Raw genomic sequence first — 9,479 nt, 5'->3', positions numbered from 1 at the left:
CGTCCAAAGTAGTTACAGCTATAGACAGTTTACATGTAGATTTATCTTTTTTTTTTTTAATGTGTGCAAGTGTATTGTCTGCATGTATGTGAGTACACCCAGGCCATGCAATTCGGAGGAGGTCAGAAGAGGGCATTGGATCCCCTGGAACTAGAGTTAAGGATGGGTCTTAGCTACCATGTGGGTGCTAGGAATCGAACCTGGTCCTCTACAAGAGCAGTCAATGCTCTTAATGGCTAACACATCTCTCCAGCCCATATGTAGATTTATCTTTAAGCTATGGACATAACAATTATCTCCTAAATAGTCCTTTCCTTGCCTCTATTCTCCTTTAAATTTTTTATTTATTTGGGGCTGGAGAGATGATGGCTCAGCCATTAAGAGTACTGATTGTTCTTGTAGAGGAGTAAAAAAAATTTTTTACTTTTCTTAATTTTATGTATATTGGTATGTATGAGTATGTGCTTTTAACTACTGACCCATCTCTCCAGCCCCTGCTTCTACTCTTAACCCCAACCCTACAGCAACCTGTACTCCAACCAGCAGCTAGAATGGTTCCTTCAAAATGGGAGCCTGGCATGGTGGCACAAGCCTTTAATCCCAGCACTCAGGAGGCAGAGGCAGGTGAATCTCTATGAGTTCAAGCCAATCTGGTCTACATAGTAAGTTCCAAGCCAGCTGGGGCTATAGGGAGACCCTGTCTCAAAAAGACAAAAAAAAATATTGCTCATCTCTTTTCACTAGAGTGTATACTCTTAAGGACAGACACATTGTTTTGTTCCCTGACATTAGTTACCTCATCACTGGGAACAGTGCCTGGCACATAGTAAAAGCTTAGTAAATATTTATCAAATGAATAAGTTAAATGTATAACACCATGTGTTTTGAATGCTACCACATGTAAAGAAGAGCAATGGATTATATATGTGTGTGTATACACACACACACAAAATATGGACATGCACATTTGAACACTGGAAGTGTCAGTAGTGGTGCCACAAGGTTGGAGACATAGCAGAGTGAAGCCTCCTGTAGCAGCCTGAGGAGTTCTTTCCAGACATCTCTACTTTGGTGAAACCAGGATTCTCAACTTCACAGAAAAGAATTTCAGGAGCCAATATGAAACATAGGTGGGATTTATTAAGGTATTTTGATATAGATTTAAGCCTGGGGTTTAATAAAAACAGAGGCACCCAGGGAAAGGGTAAGACACCCCCAAGTGTGGGTGTGGGCTCCCCAAACAAGTCATCACGCTTATTAGTAGCTATATATGCTATATATACAATTTCAGTGACTTCCGAAGTTCCTTCTTCAAAGGGCTGTTAAGGAAAGTCTTTTAGTTTTTTTATCAGTAATTAGGTAAAACCTTGGGTTAAAAGGGTTGCTCAAGGGAGTTAAGACATGTCTTCTTTTGTAAAAAGGGGCCCTTCTGAGATACCCAGAAAATTGCAGGTTCCAGCTGGAAAGGAGAAAGGCCCCATGCAAAGGTCATATACCCTTGGATTTAAATATGATTCCGTCCTATTTTAACATTCTCTTTTAAATTTATTTTTATGTGTATGAGGTTTTGCCTGCATGTACCCAAGGAGTTGGAAACCCTGGAACTGGTTGTTAGCCACCATGTGGGTACTGGGAACTGAACCTTGGTCCTCTGTAAGAGCAGCCGGTGCTCCTAAGCACTGAGCCATCTCTCCAGACCCTATTTTAACATTCTTACTTGAAACATCTCTACATAAAAGGAATACTGTCTCTATGTAGGCAGCCCTCACAGCAAATGTTAACAGGGCTGGAATTTTTAAGCTCTTCTTGCCAGACTCTCCAACTGGACTTCAGGGTGAAGGGGTTCCTTTACTTTCAAATGACCCTTAATTTTTCTTGTCTTTTTATCCTATCTTAGAAGGAGGAGATCTAGGAGATAGGGGTGAGAAGATGGGAAGAATACACACACACACACACACACACACACACTTGTTTTGTTTGTTTGTGACAAGGTCCTGCAATGTAGCTTAGCCAGACCTAGAACTCACTATGTAGCTCAAGCCAGCCTTCAACTCATGGCAATCCTGCCTCAGTCTCCCTAATGTGGGGATTACAAGCAAGTGTTATATGCCTGGCTTTTTGTATTTTTCTAGCTGAGTATGTACGTTATCTTTTCAAACAATATATGGGGGGGGGAATCTAGTTTTGACAATGGCTATGTACATATGGGAGAAACGGCTCTGGTTGTCAGTGAATTCTGTACTCCAGAAGAGATGTTGAAGTGGGTCCTGCATGAGGGGGGAAATTAGAGTAGCTGATCTCAAAGATGTGCTCTTCCACCTTATACCAACTTAGGAGATAGACATGAGTATTGAAGGCCAGAAACCACGGGAGATGGGTGGGATCCCATATTAGGGAGGCTACAGGTTTGTAACACCAGGCTCCGTTTAGATTCAAGAATTTTGAGAGCATCCAGAAAGGTTCAATGATCCTGAACAGACTGATTTGGATAGGTGTGTATCATGAAAATCCTGAAGAAAATTAAGATAAAAAGCAACTTTTAAAGAACATTTCGGGGCTATGGTATAGCTTAGTGGCTAGAGCACTTACCTCTCATGCACATGGCTATGTATTCTATCCCCTGGCATCACCAATTTAAGAGAAATGCAATTGAAACTGAAATCCCCAAACATGCACTGTGCTGCTTCCTGGGAAAGTGAATCCTTGAAATATCCAGGGTGGGGAAATGGCATAGAAGTACTAACCTTTGAAAGTGGTCAAGGTCTGTAAAGCAAATACCATCTTTTTAATTTATTTTTATTTTATGGATATGAGTGTTTTGCTTGCATGCATGTAAGTGGCAGCAAATGCATGCAAAGCCCAAAGAGGCCAGAATGGGACATTGGGTCCCCTGGAACTGGAGTTATGGGTACTGGGAACCGAATCCATGTCCTCTGCAAGAGCAGTCAGTTCTCTGAAGCAGTGAATCATCTCTCCAGCCCCACAGTTAACATCTTTATTGTAAATTACCACTGAGCAAGTGTCACACATGACCAAAGAAATCTCACTTGCAGAAAGCCCCAGTATAACAAGGACTTAGAGGTTGCTTTTTGTTAAGTGCACTACAGGCCCAATAGGAAATTAAAACCAGGATAAACATTTGGATAATCTATATTAAAAAGGAGGGGGAAGGAGGGAGTGGGAAGGGGAGAAGAAAATGAAGATGACTTGGGCTGAGGAAATAGCTCAGTCAGTAAACTGCTTGCCTTGCAAGCATGAGATCTGAGTTCAGATCTCTAGTACCCACATACAAAGTCAGTTAAAAGCATGTGCTTATAATCCCAGTGCCGGGGATGCAGAGACAAAAGGATCCCTGGGGCTTGCTCTAGCCTGATCAGTGAGCCATAGGTCCCAGTGAGAGATCCTGTCTCAAAAAATAAGATAGGGGACTACAGAGCTGGCTCAACAGTTAAGAGCACTGGCTGCTCTTCCAGAGGACCTGGGTTCAGTTCCCAGCACCCATATGGTGGCTAACAACCATTTAAAGCTCCATTTTCAAGGAATCCGACATCATCTTCTGGCTTCCATGGGCATTGCACAATATGGGTGCACTTACATGCAAGCAAAACACCCATACACAATATAAAAATAAAAAATACTAAGATGAGGAGGGTCGCTGGAGAGATGGCTCAATGGTTAAGAACACCTGCTGTTCTTCCAGAGGACCCAGGTTTGGTTTACAGCACCCATATGGCAACTAACTACTATCTGTAATTCCAGGTACAGGGAAACCAACACCCTCTTCTGGCCTCTGTGGGCATTGCACACACATGGTATACTTATATGCAGGCAAAACAGTCACACACATATAATAAATAATAATAAGTAATAATAATATGGATAGCTCATGAGGAATGACACCCAAAGTAGACCTCTGGCTTCCACATGCACACACACACACACACACACACACACACACACACACACACACACAAGTTTAAAAGCTATTTAGAAAAAAAAGACTTGAGGGCCTAGAGAGATAGCTCAGTAGTTAAGAGCACTGGTGGTGCTTGCAGAGGACCCAGGTTCAGTTCCCAGCACCCACACGACAGTGAACAAACTATCCATGACTCTAGTTCCATGGGATCTGACATCCACTTCTGATCTCCGCAGGCATTGTACAACATGAGTGCACTTACATACATGCAGGCAATACACTCATACACATAAAATAAAATCATAAATAAAACACTAAATGATGAGACCCTGTCTCAAAAAAGAAAAAAAAAGTCAGCAGGCTTGAAGGCTGTCCTGGTTAGCTTCAGCTAACACAGGACACAGATGTAGAGTCACTGGAAAGAGTCACCTAAGTGAGGAATTGTCTCCATCGGATTGGCCTGTGGTCATGTCTATGAGGTATTTTCTTAATTGCTAATTGATGTAGAAGGGCCAAGCCTACTGTGGAAGTGCCATTCCTGTGCAGGTGGGCTTGGGCTGTATAAGAAAGGTAGCTGAGCAAGCCAGGGGAAGCAAGCCAGTAAGCAGCAGTCCTCTGGCCTCTGCTTCAGTTTCTGCCTTGAGTTCCTGCAATGGCTTCCCTCAGTGAGGGAAGCTGTAAGCTGTAAACTGAAACAAACCCTATCCTCCCCCAAGTTAGTTTTGGTCAGTGTGTTTTGTTTTGTATTTTTGAGACAGAGTCTCATACTGTAATCCTATCTGGCCTGGAACTTGCTATGTAAACCAGTCTGGCTTTGAACTCACAGAGCTCCACTGCCTCTGCCTTTAGAGTGCTGGGATTAAAAGCATGCACCACCACATTGGCCATTGGTTAGTGTTTTATCACAGCAACAGAAAGCCAACTGGAACAAAGGTCATTGAAGCTGGCACTCTCCCTTCTCCATCCCTGATAACACATTTATTTTGTAAGTAAAAAATAGTGATAGGTAAAGGGAGGAGGGAGTATCACAATTGCTGCTCCATAAAATTTGAAACACCAGGTGAGATAATGGTTACAGATTAGACCTAAGGGCAGAAGTGGATGTAGCAGGGCTTTGTTGAGGCCCATCAAGGGAAGGTTATTCCCTCCTGGTGAAGTTGGGCTCTTCACTGTTCACTTGAGTTTTCTTCATGTTGTTGCTTTGTTTTGCTTTTTAGAGATACAGTCCCACCCTACAGCCCATGCTGGTCTGGACCTCACAATGTAGCCCAGGCTGGGCTTGAATTTCAAGCTCTTCCAACCTCAGCCTCCCAAGAGTCAGCATACCTGCTTACATAACTATTATTTTAATTTTTAAAAAATTACATTATTGCGGGGTCTGGAGAGATTGCTCAGCAGTTAAGAACACTGGTTGTTCTTGCAGAAAACCTGGGTACGAATCCCAGCACCCACATGGCAGCTAACCACGGTTCTAACTCCAGTTCCAGGGGATCCGACACCCTCTTCTGACCTTTGCAGGCATTGCATGGCATGGGTACACTTAGTACATACAGGCAATACACTCATACACATAAAATAAAAATAATAAAATATAAAAAAGCAAAGTTACATTATTCTGCATGTGTGTGTGTGTGCCTAGGCCATGGCATGTATGTGGAAGTGTAGGACAACTTGCAGCAATCACTTCTCTCCTTCTAGTATGTGGGTCCAGGGGTCAAATGCAGGTTGTGGGCTAGAGAGATGGCCCAGTGGTTAAGAGTTCACACTATTGCAGGCAACAGAGTTCAGTTCCTAGCACCCACGTTAGGCTGCTCACCATCACTTGTAACTCCAGCCCCAAGGGATCTGATGCCCTCTTCTGGTCTCTTTGGGTATTGCACACATGTATACACACACACACACACACACACACACACAATTAAAAAATAAAACCTCTTTATTTTTTGAGACAGGGTCTCACCATGTAGCCCTGGCTGACCTGGAACTCACTGTGTAGACCAGGCTGGCCTAGAACTCACAGAGATCTGCCTGCCTCTGGCTCCCCAGTGCTAGGATTAAAGGTGAGCACCACCACACCTGGCCTTATGTATGTGTATGTTTAATTTTATTTATTATTAAGATGTAATTTTAAAAAAATTTATGTGTATATGTCCAAGTATGTGTATGTCACATGTGTGCGGGCACTCATGGAGACTAGAAGAGGGTATCAGATCTCCTAGAGCTGAAGTTACAGGCACTGGTGAACCACCTAATGCAGGTGCTGGGAACCAAACTTGTATTCTGTGGAAGGATGGTAAGTTCTTTTAACTGCTGAACCATCTCTTCAGCCCCGACCCCGTGATTTTTCTTTTTTCTTTTGTTTTTTTTTTTTTTTGAGACGGTCTCCCTGTAGCCCCAGATGGCCTGGAACTCACTATGTAGACCAGGCTGGCCTTGAACTCACAGAGATCTACCTGCCTCTGCCTCCTGAGTGCTGGGATTAAAGGTTTGTGCCATCATACCTGGCCCTCTTCAGCCCTTTTAAAGATTATTTTTAGCTGCACAGTGAGACCTTGTTTCAAAAACAAAAAAAAAAACAAAAAAACACCACACAACCAAACAGCAGCAACAACACAAGTCATCAGGCTTGGAAGCAAGCTTCCTTACCTACCCATCCTATATGACTGTTTTATAGATTCATCGTGTTTTTTATATATACTTCTGTGTTCTCTCTCTCTCTCTCTCTCTCTCTCTCTCTCTCTCTCTTCTCTCTCTCTCTCTCCCTGTCTCTCTCCTCTCATAATCCCAGGAACAGCCTAAGTGATCATTATCTCAGTTCTGGCTCTCCAAGGGTTTCTGGAATTGTTATCTCTGTCATCATTTGAGGATAGCCGCCTGGCACCCAGGAGATAATTATTCCTCTAGGAAGCAGCTTCACCAGATGGGTAATTGCACTCATTTGCTGGAGTGATCTGTCCTGTGACTCCAGGGTACTTTTGGTCTCTTGTCATAAAGATGTTTGTCCATCATTCCTGTCATTCCCAGGATCCTTGGTAACCTCAGAAGAGAGTGACTCAGGAGGAAAAAAAGTTAGAGGCAAAAATGGAGGGACAAATCACTTAGGCCAGTGACTGGTGCCCTCCTTCAATGGGAAGGAGGAGTAAATATAATCAAAATACACTATATATATGTGAAAGTGTCAATTACTGTACGCTGATAAAAAATTCAAAATAGGCCTGGGTGTATGCCTTTAATCCCAGCACTCGGGAGGCAGAGGCAGGAAGATCTCTATGAATTCAAGGTCAGCCTGGTCTACATAATGAGCTCCAGGTCAGCTGGGGCTACAGAGAGATCCTGTCTCACAAACACACACACACACACACCACACAAAAGAAATGTCATCCCAAAAACGACTAGCCAAAATCATAGGGGGTAAAAGTACCAGAGCAGAATTAATATAACAGATTTTAAGATTTATTTTATTTTTATTTGTGTGTGTGTGTGTGTGTGTGTGTGTGTGTGTGTGTGTGTTTACAAAGGCCAGAAGAATGTGTAAGATCCCTTGGAGCTAGAATTACAGGCGTTTGGAATTGCTTGATATGGTGCTGGGATCTGAACTCTGGTTATCAGAACAGTAAGCTCTTTTAACTCCAGCCCCTAAAGGTTTTAATAAAGAATATATGCTTGAGCCAAGAATATGAAATATAGTTCAATGGATAAAGTGTTTTCTGTGCAAGCAGGAGGCCCCTTATTCCTTCTCTATTAAGATTTAAAAAAAAAAGATTTGGTGATATCTACAATGCCTATAAAATTTCTGATTTCAAACAGGTCTGACCTCTAATTTCTATCATCATTAATGATAATTAGGGTATGAGAAAAGACAATTTTATTTAAAAATTTAAATACCATATTTAATGTACATTACTTCTATAATGTAACTGTTCATTTACTTACCCAAACTAAAGTCTGGTATAATACCAAGATTTAAAAAAAGATCAAGTCAGTATCCACAAATAAAAGTTATAATAATCTAGATATCAAAGACCAATCTTTCATAAAAATTAGAGCTAGCCATTCTACAGGAAATTATAGATGTGAAATCAAACTGACCAAAACTCCAAAGTTAAAAGATAATAGATGTTTAAATACTCTAAATATAAAACAAAATAATTCATAGAACATACATAAATATACATATATATGGGGAGACATAGTTAATCTAGTTTTAAAACAATATAATTTTGCTTGGTTATATCATCCGTTTCTCTCATCTGCCAACTTTACTTAGTTTGGCAGACAATATCTTTAGTTATTTTAACTTTATGTATACTACTATTATATGTCATGTGCTAGTCAAATACAGGGAAAAAATATAAATCAAACCTGGATCATAATGACTAGGTTTGGATGATATGATCCAGGAATATATATAATGTGTATGAATGAGTGTATTGCCTACATGGATGTAAGTGCACCCATGTCATGCAATGCCCATGGAATCCAGAACTGGAATTATGGATGGTTGTTAGCCACCATGTGGGTGCGGGTAATCAAACCCAGGTCCTCTGCAAGAGCAGCCAGTGCTCTTAACAGCTGGGACATCTCTCCAGCCCCCAGAAGTTTCTTCTTTAATTGTTTTACCAGCTATTCCTCTCCTTAAGACTGCTTTCCTGCCTACTAGTCAGCCTCATCTACATCAGATACTAGGAATGAGCCTTCCTAATAAGGAGGGAAAATTAATATTTGGGCCCTCTATGCACAAAATGTGATACTTGGCCAACAGGGAAACTGCGAATGAAAGTTCCTGGAAATAACCTTACACTGAACCTTCTGCAAGGCTGATTCACTGGTTACAACTTCAATGCTTGTGGAAAGGTTGGAATGTTGCAGATCTAGTGACTGATTATAATTTCTCTTGGGCTATCTTTAGCCCCTTTAATAGTCATTCCTTGCCCGCCTCTACATCTGACCTAACATTCTTGTGACCAAGAGGTAAACCTTTCTGAAATGTATTAACAGACCATTAGCTTTCACCAACCAAAGCTACCATTGTTGTGAGATAGCATCTGACACCTACAACAGAGACTTCCCCCTGCTCTGCTGTAACTGTCTACCTGCTGTTTCCATCAATGCATTTGAAATGCCCCGATTTGTGACTTTCTTTGTTCTGATACTTTAAAAGCTTTATGAATCTGTTACCATGTTGGAACATGGAATTTAGGATAAACTAAATATGTGTCCCCAGGTCATGGTCACTCATATTTAGATCCAGAATAAACTTATCACCTTTGAGGTAAGAGCTGTGTTTTTGCCTTGACAACCTCAAATTCATGGCAATCCTCCTACATCAACCTCCCAAGTGCTGGGAATAGAGGCATGAGTCACCACACCTAGCTCTTGAATATGCTTTTTTTTTTTTTTTTAAATCAGATTTTCATGTAACCGAGGCTGGCCTGGAACTCAATATGTAGCAGAGGATGAGCTTGAATTTCTGATCCTCCTGCCTCTATTGCTCAAGGGCTGGGATCACAAGCGTGGCCTATTATCCTAGGTTTATGTGGTTCTGTGGTTCAAACAAAGGGTC

The sequence above is a fragment of the Nannospalax galili genome, unplaced genomic scaffold (assembly GCF_000622305.1).
Source record: "Nannospalax galili isolate Female #2095 unplaced genomic scaffold, S.galili_v1.0 scaffold205, whole genome shotgun sequence".
Lineage (NCBI taxonomy): Eukaryota > Metazoa > Chordata > Mammalia > Rodentia > Spalacidae > Nannospalax > Nannospalax galili.
This window is presented reverse-complemented; position numbering follows the sequence as displayed.